Raw genomic sequence first — 13,980 nt, 5'->3', positions numbered from 1 at the left:
CTGGGAAGGTGGGCACCTGGGAGGGGAGTTCATCTTGGAGCTGAAGGACAAGGAAGCAGGAAAAGGTGCTACAGTCAGGAGACCAGCAGATATACCAGCCAGCAGGGGCAGAGGGGGAGGAGACAGGGCATGGCAATGACAAGTTTGGTGGCAGATTGGAGGCAAGTGAGTCTATCTATAGAGGAATGGAGAGCATAAGTCCACTCCAGTTCCTGAACCCCAGGCTGGGGCCAGTGTCCACTTGGAAAGGCTTGTTCACAACAGCATCATTCTCATAATCCAAATGGCAAGATTTAAGACAGACAGCAGCTTGGCTGGTGAGGCCAGGCGAAGATGGAAAACACCAAGAGAAGCAGTCAGACACTCAAGCAACAGCTACTATGTTCTGGAACTGGGAATTCAGCCATGAGCAAAGTCTTTGCCCTCATAGAGCTCAAGTTTTAGGGTGTGAAAACAAAAAAATACATATATATTAAAATTTCACAAGTGGAGGCATAACATGATGGGAGATAGGTAGAGAGAGATAAGATAAAGATAAGGGTGCACAGCCCACAGCAAAGGCCAACGAGCACATGGGAAGATGTTCAGCATCACTGATCATCAGTGAAATGCAAATCAAGGTCAAAATGAGATGACATTTCTCACCTACCAGGATGACTATTATAAAAAAAAAAAAAAAACGTGTTAACTAGGATGTGGAGGAATCAAGACCTTAATGCATTGCTAGTGCCATCAGCATGTTGGGGCCCAGCATGGCAGCTCCTCAAAGAATTAAGCACAATTACCATATAATACAGTAATTCCATTTCTGGGTATAGACCCCCCCAAAATTGAAAGCAAGCCCATGTTTGCCTACCCATGTTCATGCAGCGTTAGTCACAAAATCCAAAAGTGAAGACAGCCCAAAAGTCCACAGATGGATGAATATATAATCAAAAGGTGGTCACTTCATACCATGGACTATTATTCATCCTTAGAAAGGAAGGATGATCTGATATATTCTCCAGTGTGGGTGAGCACTGAGGAAATCGTGTTCAGTGAAATAAACCAGTCGCAAAAAGACAAACACTATATGCATCCATGTACATGAGTTACCTAGAGTAGTTAGAGTCATGAACACAGGAAGCAGAATGGGGGTTGCCGGGAGAAGGAACTGGAGAAAAAGAGTTTTGTGTGCACCACAGAGTTTCTGACTGGGTTTGGGTGCTGACTTCACAACAGTGTGAATATACTGTATGCCGCTGATTTATACCATTAAGATGGTTAAAATGAAAAAATTTATGTTATGTATATTTTACCCCAAAAAGAAAAAAAACTAAGGTGGATAAGAAGGAAAAATAGTGCTGAGTGAGGAGGTGTATCTTATATGGAGAAGTATTGGAAGGGTTCATTGGCCAAGAGCTATGGGAGAATGGATGTGGAGAGGGAAGGAACAGGCAAGAATGCAGGGCCAAGGTCTGGTTCAAGGGGCACCCTTGGGGTGAAGAGACGCATTTTTATAAAGAGGACAATTTGTAGGGAGAAGAGGAATTGAAGATTTCCAGGACTAATAGTGTTCTTGTTACAGGGCACCCCAGTGTGAACTGGGCCGCCTGTCTGTGGGGCCTCACCCGTGCTTAAAATTCAATTGTGCTGCAGTCACACACAAAAGGGTCAATAATGGGTTTATTTGCAAAAGGGGGAAAGGAAAGGAAACAACAACTGAAATATCTTACCGGCTGGGCTGACTTGGAGCTCTGGTAAGAAACTAACTAAAAACCCCTAGTCACGGGGTCCAGAGAGCCGTTTCCAAGCAAGAGAGCGAGAGACACAATGGCGCCCTATTTATCCCCCAAAGTCCCAGAATGCCTGCTTAGCTCCACCCTTGGGTCCTCGCAGTTCTCTCCCTAGTACTGCTGGGAGTTGTAGTTTCAAAATCACTGGAGTAGTGTGTAGGGTCCAGAAAGCTGGAGTAGGAGGTGGAGTCCATAGGACTCCGCAGAGTTCCTTTAGGACATCCTTCCCCTTAACATCATGACTTAGACGCTGGACTTGAAAGAGGGTGTTTGGGTGTTAGAGACCCTCCCCCAGCACTTGATCTGTTCCTCCCTGCTCTGCCTTGGGAGACCCAGCTCAGTCCAGCAAAGGGATTAGCCCCTCCCAGGCAGGGGGAGCAAGCTCAAGGGTTCTATAGGCGCCCACAGCCCCAGCAGATGAAATATTCATGCAGCCAGAGGTGGGAAGCAGAGAGAGGGCCACCCCTGGGGACATGGGGCTGCAGTAATGGCAGCTGCTGCTGAGTGGCCCACTCTTCTCCCCCACCCCAACCTTTGTTTCACAGGCAAGATGAACCTACAGTGCCAGAATCACAATCACAATCACACACACACAAGTAGGTGAATAAATGTGGGGGAAAGGAGAGGTATAGGGAGAAGGATGCCACAGACACAGACACACAGACTCCAGACAAGAATACCAAAACAGATGCACACTCACACACAGACACACACTCACAACAGACACACTCACTACACACAGTGTGGTGTAACTCAATGACACGTGATTGTCTTTTAAACACCTGTGCCCCAGATGCCTCAATTGGCCACCCTAGGCTCCTGGATCCCCAGGCCTGCTTCCTGAGACAGTCACCAGCCCTGGGCACCGCTGGTGGCTCCGGGCAAAGCTTAGATGCTCCTCCTCCTTTCCACCAGGGAAAAGCTCTCTGGGCCTTCCGGACCCATCCCCCACGCTTGAATTTCCTCCGCGCAGCTCAGTGTGCAGATAGGAAAGTGGGGCAGATACTGCAGGGTGGACAAGCTACCCAAGGTCACCAAGAGACAAACCGAAGGGTAACTTGAACTCCAGAAGCCCAGCCCAGCACCACCAAAGGTCTAGAGATTCCATCCTCAAAATTCTCTCCAGGGACTCTGTCCCCCCCAACCCCCTTGGCCTCATTGCCCGCCAGGACGCACGATGTCCTGGAGGCCTGTCTTCTAGACAGGTCTGCACTTAAACCGCTGCGCACTGTCCCAGAAAGAACTCAGGATACCATGTTCCATTCCCAGGTCCAAACTGATAAACTCTGGTCCTGGGAACCTCCAGGCAGCTGTCGTTTTCCCACCTGCGAGGGTGTAGTAGACATTCTTTGCTAAGACGGGTCCCTCTCCGACGCCGCGTCCCTTGCCGCTTTTGTTTTCGGCCCTCCGGGCCTGAAGAGGGCGCTGTGGGTTCTGGGCCGCTCTGGCCGGCGGGTGGGCAGGGAGGCTGCCTCCATGGTGGTGCGCTGTCCAGCATTTCAGCAATCGGCGGCGGCGGTGCCCGCGGAGAGACGGAGGGCGCCGGGCCGCGGGGGCCCAGAACCTGCCCTGCCTCTCGAGCCAAGGAGGAGACCTAGAGGCAGAAGGGACAAACGGGGTCGGAGAACCTGGCTTCTGCTCCCAGCGAAGCGCGGCGGTCAGCGGGGAGGTAAGAGCCCCTGGTGGGGCGGGGGCATTTCCCAGAGGGGCTAGGGTGGGTTGAAGCTCGGGCCTCACCAGCTGGACTGGAGCTCAGGGTCCACAGATCCCTGGGCAGAGGATTGGTGTCGGGTGACTGCTAGAGTGTCTATTCAAGGGTGAGAAACACCTGGGGAACGTTGTTCATTTTTTGAAAGGGATGGGGAAAGTGAGAACCCTGCGGGGATCATGGGTAGGATTCTTATGGGCATCAATGACCATGGGTCATTCTATGAGGATGGTAAGGGACCCACAACAACAGTTCAATTGTCCATGCCCTATTGAGGAGAAGGACCTGGTCCCCAGGGAAGGGGAGAGACCAATGCAGGATCCCAGTGGAGATGCTGGTCAATGGGAAGGGTGGAGGAAGCAGGCCCCTACTTGAAGGTTTGGCTTCTGTCCAGCAGGAGGTGGAAGTATAGGAAACAGTCTGGCCCCTTTCCCAGCTGCCCAAATGCCCCTGGAGAAGCAGGAGCTGGCAACGAAAACTGGGTCTCACACAGGATGGCATTTACTCTCATACTGGAAAGAGGATGGAGGACACAGGAGAGAAAAATGGCCAGTAGGAGTTTAGAGTCGGGGGGGGGGGAGGGGGTTCTCCTCTGTATGCTCAGAGAGAGTTTCTGGAGCTCAGAGTGGGCCCAACCCCAGAGCAAATTGCTGGTATAAAGGAGAAAGGAGAGAAGAGAGAGACGCAGTCTCTGCTTGAATCCTCCTCCCCCTCCCTCCCAGGGATCCTGCCTGGACAGTGTTGAAACCTCCTGCAGTTCCTACTCCTGGCAGCAGATCTATTGTAGGGATGGATTTGGGGCAGAGCAAGAGAAGGTATGGTCTGGGGTTCTGATGCTTATGTCCTATCTTCCCAGCTATAACTTCCCACTCCCCCTAAGACCTCACCCACTCGTCCACTTCTGGCATCAGAGATCCTGCAATAATATTTTGTCCTGTGTCAAGGGGAAAGATAAGTACTGTGCTGAGGTGCTTGGCAGGGGCTGGAGAGTTTCTCTCTCCAGGGGGCATCATAAGGTCATGACCCCAGCATATGTCAAATCCTTCCCCAGCCAGAAATAGAACTGGGCTGACAAGGAAACCGCTCCCACACAACACCAGCCTTTTAGTTCCTTCACTTTATACCCCTTCCCACTCTCCTGAGAGGGGTGGAGAGTTCTTGAAGAGTAAAACACTGATTGGATTTTTTTAAGAGATGAGGGTGAATGGGTAGGGAGTCACAGACTCTGAAGTCTGAAAAACATGGGTTCAAATCTAAGCTACCTGACTTTAGTTAGGGCCAAAGTCTGTCTTTTTGAGCCTATTTTCCAATGCATAAAACAGGCATAGTGTTAACAGTATCTACAGTGTTTCTTTGCTTAAAGAAAAGTCCAGATAATGGGTGGGAAACTTAACCTGTAAAATGCAGGGTGAGTGTTAGTGAGTAAAATGCAAATAAAAATTTCTTAAGGAGGAGCTGGATAAATGTGGAAAAGTTTTAACTGTTTAATAGTTAATCTTTCTCATACCAAAGGAAGTAGAATTTGTTTGTAGGTCTCATACCAGGCTCCATATTAAGTATACTACTACAGGTGACTCAGTTTGTCCTCACAAAAGTTCACTAAGAAGCCATCACTGTCCCTATTTCATAACTGTGAAATGAGACTTGAGTGACTTTCCCAAGGTCATGAAGCCACTCAAGCTGGCTTCCCTAAGGCAGGTGTGGAGCTGATGACCTGTTCTAGAGCCTTGATATTAATCCCAGTTAAGTGCCAGTTTCTTGATTTATGGGGCCAGCTTTCCAGGTGGGGATCCTGAGGCACATGGACAAGGTGTTCAGGGTGGTGAAGAGCTGGCTCTCCCAAGGTCACTCAGATGTTTGGAGGTGGAGTGTGCTTTGAACTGGCCAGCTGGGTGCCCCCATCACAGCCCACCCCCACTACTGCCACGTCAGCAAGAGGAGGAGTCCAGGTCTGGCAGGCCCATCTGCTCACTGCCGCACCCACTTCTCACCTCCTCTGCCTGCCAGCCTCTTGCTGACCTCGGCAAGCCAGTGACTGCTTCTTCTTTTCTGAGTGGCTAACTCTCACTCCATGAGATGGGACCATGGTGACAAGCAACTCCCAGCCCTGCTGCAGTCAGCCCTCCTATTCACTTTCTCTTCTCCTGCCCACTTCTACTGCCCAGGGGCAGGATCATACCTCCTCTTGTCCTAGCAGCCAGTTGGGGGCCATCAATGTGTCACTTCCCATGCATTTCATCCTCATATAACCTGGTACCAAAGGTGCCACTATCTGTCTTCCACAGAGGAGCAAAGGCCTGGAAGGGATGTGACTTTTCCAAGGTCACAGAGCACCTCAAGACCACCTCAAGGAGCTCTTTGTGGCTTCCACAACATCATTCTGCCCTCAGTCCTCCAGGTTCTCCTGGGTAAGGGTCAACCAGGACACTGTAGGTCAGTGGGGACAGGGCGACGGGAGTGACAAATGGTGGAGTAGCTAAAGGACTCAGAGAGGAGTCTGGAGACTTTCTTTCTGGATCCACTGCTGCCCCTAGCTCCTTGTATGACCTTGAGCATGTCCTTCTCTCTGGGCCTCCATGTCCACAATCATAAAGTGATAGCCTCCACTAGATGATGCCCAAAGGCTCTGCCAGCACCAAGAATTTAAGTGCTCTCTGTTTTATAAAATCATATGTTGGGAAGCCTGTGGTTCTATTGACAGAAGTAGCAGTCACCTCCACTGTTTAGAAGTGATTTAATAGTTGGAGCTGAGATTTAAATTTTACTTGTCCATCCCATCTATAAAGTTAGGAGTTGACTAAAAGGTAAAAATATGAATTGGAGACCTGGCAGCTTATCCAAACATTCCAGCACTCCTTGATTGAGCCATGATCAAGCCCTTCTGACCCAGGATTTGAGGTGACCTTCAGGGACACTGAAATGCCCTCCAGGGCACTTGCCTGCCAGAGTCCTGGAAGCCCCAGGTCATAAAGCACCCATATCCACAAAAGCAGCAGGAATGATGCTTATTCATGAAATCTTGTGGAGCTAGAGATATTTTGCAGCTGACACTCTAAGGAGAAAGTACAGGGCCTCAGAGAGGGGTAGGTTGATTGAACACTTGTCCAGGCTGAGAGGGTAAAAGCAGTCAGGCAAAAATGAGTTTTTTCTCAATTCCAACACCTTATCTCAGTGAACGGGTGGAGAATTCCAAGAGTATGGAGGTGTAGTGAGAAGAGGGAGGATCAGGGAGAGAGTGTTCTCTTGCTCACTGGGGCAGGAGGCTCAGCGGGGTAACACAGGCTCAAGGAGAGGGTGGAGAGGCACAGCAGGTGGAGCTTGGTGAGTGGAGAGGAGTTAGATGAGGGAAGAGGGTCTGGGGTGTGGGAAGGGCTCACTGGGAGAGTGGACCCAAAGGGGAGGAGAGGATCAAGAAACAGAAGCGGAGGTGCCCAGTGAGGGAAGAGAAAGATCAACTGGAGGGCAGAAGGCCCATAGGAGCAGAGGGGCCGATGAACGTCTGTTGGTCTCAGGCCAACGTTCCAGACCCCAGCCTGGCCCCACCTCGATCCTTATTGTGACTTAGTGCCTGCTACCACCTCACAGTTCCTCCCCCTTCCCCTTCTCCTGGGTCCTCAGCCCAGGATGGCAAAAATTTCACCCTCAGGAGCCAAGCCGTGTCACCTGGAATGTGGCTCTCAGGGATCTGAGCAGGTGACCAGGTTCAGGCTCCTCAGGCTGACTGGGCGCTGAGAGCAAGGCCTCCATGCGCATGTGCCCAACTCCAGAGCAGCCCCTGACCCCCAGGGATGACCTCTCCCCACCCTTAATTTCAAAACCACCAGTCCACCGGTCTGCGGTGCAGCTTCCTCGGCAGTCAGCCTGGCCTCATCCTCCTGCCACCCCCGCCTGGACTCCTGCCCACTGCAGAGGTTGCTGTGCCAGCTGGGGCTGGCGGGCAGTGCCACAGCTCTCTCGCAGCACCCTGCTAGGTCCTTGGAAGACTATGAGGCAGCCTGGCCCCAGAAAACTGGCCCTGGGGTACAGGCAGTTTAATGGGCTGGGGACCTCTTGCTGTCCCTATTTCTTGCATTGGGTATGGCCAGCCATACTGAGACACCTCCCAGTAGTGAGCTCCAACTTCACCACCACTTCCCAGAACTCCCCAGGATGGAGAGAGGTAAAAGTACATTTCATTGAATTCTTTTGACTTTAAGAACATCTTCATTGAACAAGAATGGCAATGTAGAAGTCAAGGAAAATAATTCTTATCACCTGTAGTCTGATAGAGTGGTGGAAGAACACTGTGGGTTAGGGGAGGTGGGTATATCCTCCTAGGATTTCATTCATGTGTTCATAGATACGTACATAGACTTAAGTAACTGGGAACACATGTTGGGGGAGGTCGGCATCCTCCATTTCACTCTATCATGAGACTTCTCTGATGTCTTTAAAAATTCTTTTAAAAGCAGTTTTCATGGCTGGAAAGGCTGGGTGGAGCTACCTCCCAGGGAGCCAGGAAGAGATGAGGAGACTCTTGCCTTCCTCTGCCCTCTGAGTTCCCCTCCAGATGCTGTGGGACATGACAGGGTCAGCCAGGGACGGAGGCAAGTCTGCTCCTCAGCCCTCCCCCCGGCCGCGGGCGGAAGTAGGGAGGAGAAGCTGCTGGGGGAAGGACAACATGAGGAGGCCATAGGGCCCCTGGGAGCGTGACAATCTGGATCCCAGTCCTCCAAGGAAAGAGCTCAGACCTGGGAGTGGCCTGTTGCCAATCACCTAGGCTCTGATGTCTTCTGGGCCCCAACCTCCCTAGTCAGGCCTGTTTCCTCCCCTGGAAAGAGGGCACAGTGCTTCCTCCCTCCAGGCGTGATGAGTGGGCGACGGGTGTGAGGACATGGTGGTCTGTGGTTGTGTGAGAGCACATAGTTGGCATCTATTCTCCTGTTCTCTGGGCACAGTATGAACAGTGCGGACACAGGGTGAGTCAGACACTGACCCTGAAAAATGTCGACACTCGACACTCAGGGGAAATGAGAGCAAAGACCCCTTGAGGCTTTGCTAGAGATAAGATGTCTGTGGTGATGTGGACAGCCAGAGAGGCTTCTGGGAAAGAGCATTTAAACTGGGCCTTGAAGAGCGACAGGGAAGGTGCCAGACAGAGAAGGCAGGGCCGCCTGCCCCCACCCCCACCCCCGGCCTTTCCCTTTCCCCAGCTATTGGCACAGCCTTCACTATCACAGCCAGAGTAGTGTGGGCCACAGCACAAAGGTGTAGAAAGTGCTGGTGAACTAAGGGGGCAAGAACTGACCTAATGTCACAGCATCGAGAGCGTGACTGGGAATGGAGGGGAGCCCAGGGGTGTCATCAAACTGGTCTGGAAAGACTTTGAGAACCAAAGTAAGATCTGGGGATTTATTTGGAAAGCAGTAGGAATCACAAAAGGCTCTGGAGCAGTGTCATGGCATGGTCAGATCCACGCTTCAGGAGGCGCATTCTGGCTGTCTTTGGGGGAGGAGAGGTGGAAGATGGAGAGAAAGTCACTAAGGACAGAAGCCTAGGAGAAGGCTGCCTGTCGATCTCGGCAGGAGGTGTTGGCACAGTGGCAGAGCAGACGTGCCCCTGGGAGGGGTGCTGGGTCCCAGTTAGGTTTGCAGCGGAAGGAAGGAAACCTGGTGCAGCAGCGGCAGGGGTCACCTGTCCCCCGTGGGCCCCCCTCCCTTCCCCAGCTACCGGCACAGCTGTGAGGATCAGACACAGCCCTGCCCTGGGAGTGGGCTTCCGGACTGGCAGACGAGTCGTCACCCACTGGCTAGTGGGAGACCAGGGAGGGCTCCTGCGCTGGTAAGGAAGCAGGGACATCCTGCAGGTCCCTCTTCTAGGCAGTCAGTCCCTGCTCTCCAACTGACTCAGTTTGGCACGGGGACCTTGTCCCCATCCACTCTTCTCCCCAGAACCTGTCTTCTCTGCTCCTGGATAGTGGCTCCTCCTGCTCCCTGCTCCTGTACATCAGAGAGCACAGATAATCATTCATTCATTCGTCAAGCATTGACCCAGCAGCTCTTCTGCACTGAAAGCTCAGCGGTCATTGTCAGACCCTGCTCTAAGCACAGGAGGAAAGGAGCAGCAGCCTCTGTCGGTGGGAGCAAAGCCCCTGAGTGCTAAGTGTTTCAGGAGGAATATGTGGGCGCACCAAGGGCTATCAGGCACTGGTGTGGAGGAGGGAAGGTTGCCTGCCTGCCTGACTCTGCAGCTGGCTTCACAGATGAACTTCATAGGCTGAGTACAGGTTTTCAGTGGGGCGGAGTGGGGAGAAGAAGGGGAGCAGAAGGAAGGGCACTTCTGGCAGAAAGCCATGAGCAGGGATGGGTGGAAGGAAGCACACCCAGCGCTCAGGGGAAATAGTGTAACTGGAGAGTCAGGTCCTGGGCTGAAGGGCTGAGAACAGGGCCACAGACAGAGGCCTCCCGAGGGCCCTTTAAGGTGCCAGTGGGGAGCCAGACCTCTCTTCTGTAGGCAGTGAAAAGAACCCATTGATGCTTCCAGCAGGACAGTACACAACCAGAGCTATTTCAGGGTGCTACCCTGATTTGGACACAGGGAGGACAGCGGGGCATTGGTGTGATTTCAGGCCCAAGGGCCTGGGCCCGGCCTCTCCTACTGTGGCTGGGCTCCTCCCAGCCTGGGACCCCAGAAGCACTGCAGCAGTGATCTCTGGGTGCAGAGAACCTGCCTCAGTGTTTCCAAAACAGTCCATGGAAAACAAATTTCCTCTCCCTACCAAAAAGAAAAAAGAAGAAGACTGATTCAGGTTCTGAATCAGGGGCCTGCATTTTAAAAAAACTCCCCAGTGACTCCATGCTAGCCTTAACACCTGCTGCCTCGTCACTTTGCATGTGCTGTTCCCTTGCCTGGGTGTCCTTTGCCCTCTTGCTCTACCTCCTTGAACTTTGGCCTCTGCTCACAAGTCTTTTGTGTCATATCTTATTGCAAGCTCTCTCCTCCCTCCAAGGGCCTGATGGGTGGTGGGGGGGAAGGGTTGGGGGAGTGCTTCCTTCTGTGGACTCAGCTCTGGGTGGTTTTCTACCTTTCTGATTCCCTCCATAACCACCCTGAGCTTATTTGACATTTCTTATGAGCTCTGAGGCCCTCCTATGCACTAACTCATCCAGTCCTCACAGCATCCTCTAAAGGAGCCAGGCCACTGAGGAAGATACTCAGACACAGAGAGATTAAGTCCGTCACTAATATCACTCAGCAAAAATGTGGTAGGGCACGGGGCTGCAGTGAGCTCTGGACAGGGACCCCTGTGAGGACAAAGGGCCTGTGGAATTCATTGTTAAGGTCCCATTGTGGGCACAGGGCCTGGTCTGGGCCAGGAGCTCAGGCTTCTCGTCCCTAGATTGGGCTACACATGACGATCCCCCTCCACTCTGCCCTGCAATTGGAGGGGCCCATGGTTCCAAGGAGGTTGTAAGCTACGAGGTGTGGGGTCTGGGGTGGGGCCATGGCAGTGAACAAGAGGACCCCCCTGGGACTTTAGGGTGACCTAGATTTCCAGACAGGAGACTCTTCTCCTTCCTTGGTATGCTGAAAAGGTTCAGATATACCCACGGGGTTCAGACCCTTTCAACCCTGGCGGGGAGTGGGGAGCTTGTGACTAGGGTGGGGTTCAGAGGCCCTGATGAAGAATCCAAGGCTAATGGTTGAGCAAGGTGAGATCTGGAGAGGCCAGAGTTGCACAAGCAGCTTGCTCTTATCTGACCGTAAGGGGCTTGCCCCTTCCCAGAACAAGAAGGGCCCGTCATCAGTCCTGCCTCCCACCCACAATCCCTCAGGAGCTGTAGGTTATTGTCAATGATGTTGTTAATTAACTGCTTAATTAACTATTTAGGCTAATCAGATTAATTGACATTAATTTGCAGCCATTTGTCAAGGACCCTGAAAGCAGTGCCTCTCAGAGTTGAAGTGTGCGTCTGGGTCTGGGCAGGAGTCGGGAGCAGCCACTGCTGTGGGGCTGGAGCGTGCAGGCAGCAGAAGTGGGAGGACGACGTGTACAGGGCGCTGCCAGGGACTGGCTTCTCTTGGGGCTCTCAGCCTCGGGTCCTTGGACTCCTGAGTTCTGGCTCCTCATACTTTGGGGTGCTCATCTCCTCTTCCTTGCCCTTAGTTTACATTTTAAAAAATGTCTGCTGAGAGGACAGAGGGAAGAGCAAGATACTTTCCAGCCCCTAGGGTTGGAAAGACCTAGGAGGGGGACAGACCTTAGAATCCTAAATGAGCCAGGATATAAGTAGGTCACCACATAACTACTGCTGGAATGAAGTCACATAGTTACCAAAAAAAAAGGGGGGGGGAAGATGAGCAGTATAGGGTAGATAAAATATGCAGATTATTAAACTGTGATAAAATGAATAGATTTACATTATTTAGTCAATTACAGTCCCTGAAACCCACAGTACATTTTTATGTCTGTTTTAAAACAGAACTTACAGTTTTAAATTATAACACTTGAAACAAACAAAAAAAACTACTATGAAATGCATCCTACGTTTTGGAAAAAGAAAAAAAATAAAAGCCAACCCACTCAAAACTGGGAGTGTGAATTTGTCTTCAGTCATTCTCTCAAGTGTAAATGTCTCCTCCATCTAGTCCAGTCCAGGCTGAAAGTTGGTGGCTGGAGTCTTGCATGACTTCTTTACAGACCCCCTGAGGGTCCTTTTCTCTCTCCTGAGAATCCCTGACCTGTCTCTCTGAGAACATGTTACCCAGAGCAGAGGAGGTAAAGATCTTGAGGATTCTCCAGATGAATGCAAACGTGAGGGAAGAAATGGGGTCTGTTTTGGTAGGAGAGTAAAGCTCCCAGGATGGGGGTGCTTCCTGGGCATGAGAAGGAGCCACCTACTTGCTATAGAGATCTCTAGCTTGGTAAGGGAAGACTTGTGGGGGAATAGATGTGGGGGTCTTTCTCCCCCCTTTACTGCTTGATCTGCAGCCCCCGGGGGAGGAAGGACCAGGAGAGACTCGAGGCTGTTGCCTAGCAACGAGAGGCATCTGGATCGATGGGAATGGCAGACTAGGCTCCAGCCCCCAGCCCAGCTCTCTTTGATCTCACCCAACCCAGCAGAAACCTGGAGGGGATGACCAGGGCAGGCTGTCTGATTAGAACCTACACAGTCAATAGGGGAATTTTCCATAATAAGATTGTGTGGGCAGTGAGATAGCTGCCCCTGATTTCTCTGCCATCCTCCCCAGTAGATAGAAGGAAGGGGCTTATTTGACAGTCCAGCACACACCCTTCTTGCTGATAACTCTGGGAGAGGCACACAATCATCCAATTTTGATTCTTCTCAGTCTTGGTCTGCCTGGGACTCAGGACCCAGCCTTACCCTGGCACAACATGTATTCAGGTCCCAGACATGACATCGAGATGGGGAAACTGAGGCCCCAGAGGGAAAAGAGATCTGGTCACCAGCTTCTAACCCTTCTTGCTTGTCCTCAGTCCATCTATCAGGTATGAATGAGCATGGTAGAATCTATACCTGTGGGGAGCAGAAGGGGGTGAAGGAGATGATAGAAGCTGATGACTCCTGTGATTTCACAGCAAGTCAGCCCCTGAGGCCAGCTTCAGTGGATTCTCAGAGAGCATGTGTCCTGACACAAAGATAGTCCATCTGGCTTGGGTCCTCCCCAGAACACAGAGATCACCACCACCCCACAACCCTGCCCTCAATGACAGCTCAGTCATGAAAAGTTTCTTTCTTGGGCTTCCCCTAATCCCAAACCTCCATTCTAGGTCAGACAGCCATAGGGAGGCTGTCTGCTCCTTAGCTAGAAGGCTACAGCACCCTGAAGACTATGAGGGCCATGAGAGGAACAGGGGGTGGGGTGGGGGGGGGTCAGGGATTCCTTTGTTCCACTGGACACTCCAGAGTCTGGAGAGAGACTAATGCACTACTTGGTTTGTTGGTATCAATACTGATACAGATCACTCCACAGATCTGTTTACTAACTGACCTGAGTGGTCTGCTCTGTTCATGTCTCTAATACTGGTCTGCACTGGCCTGTGGGTTTCGCAGTCTTCTTTTGCTGTATCCTGCTCCCCTCATCCAGGCTCTGTCTGGGCTACAGTGGTCGGCCCTGGGGGCCTCCTTGTCCCTGGGAAACTGCCACCCAGATCCTCTATTCTGGGAACCCAAATCAGAGCCAAGAGGAACAGATGCAGGGGGCCAGGGCTGAAGGGGCCCAGGTGCCAGTAAGCTCTCCGTGTCTTTTCCAAGACAGAGCTGGACGCATAAAGTCTCTGACATGTGAGTCGTGTGGCTGTCAGCACACATGAAGTCCTAGGGAATGGACAGCGGTAACCTGTGACTGCCCCCCAATTCCTCAGCGGTGGTGGTGGGTAAAAAAAATAGAAGGAGTGCGCTCCCATCAATGCAAGCACGGGAAGTATTTCATGGGTGGTTACTTCGTGTCAAGCCCTGAGCTGGGCACTAGGGACACAAAATGGATGCGACCCAG

The 13,980-nt window shown here is 51.8% G+C and overlaps 1 protein-coding gene across 1 annotated transcript in view; it reads left to right on the top strand.

Moving 5' to 3' along the window:
* Nucleotides 1-3,276: 3,276 nt before the first annotated feature.
* Nucleotides 3,277-13,980, top strand: part of SRRM3 (serine/arginine repetitive matrix 3) — a 48,500-nt gene continuing 37,796 nt past the window's right edge. The window contains exon 1 of the mRNA XM_004688020.2: nucleotides 3,277-3,444. The gene's annotated coding sequence lies outside the window, so the exon portion shown is untranslated. The remainder of the gene's footprint in view (nucleotides 3,445-13,980) is intronic.

The sequence above is a fragment of the Condylura cristata genome, unplaced genomic scaffold (genome assembly GCF_000260355.1).
Source record: "Condylura cristata isolate star-nosed mole 26May11 unplaced genomic scaffold, ConCri1.0 scaffold00024, whole genome shotgun sequence".
Taxonomy (NCBI): Eukaryota; Metazoa; Chordata; class Mammalia; order Eulipotyphla; family Talpidae; genus Condylura; species Condylura cristata.
Note: the sequence above shows the minus strand (reverse complement) of the source record. Positions and strands in the feature narration are given on the sequence as shown.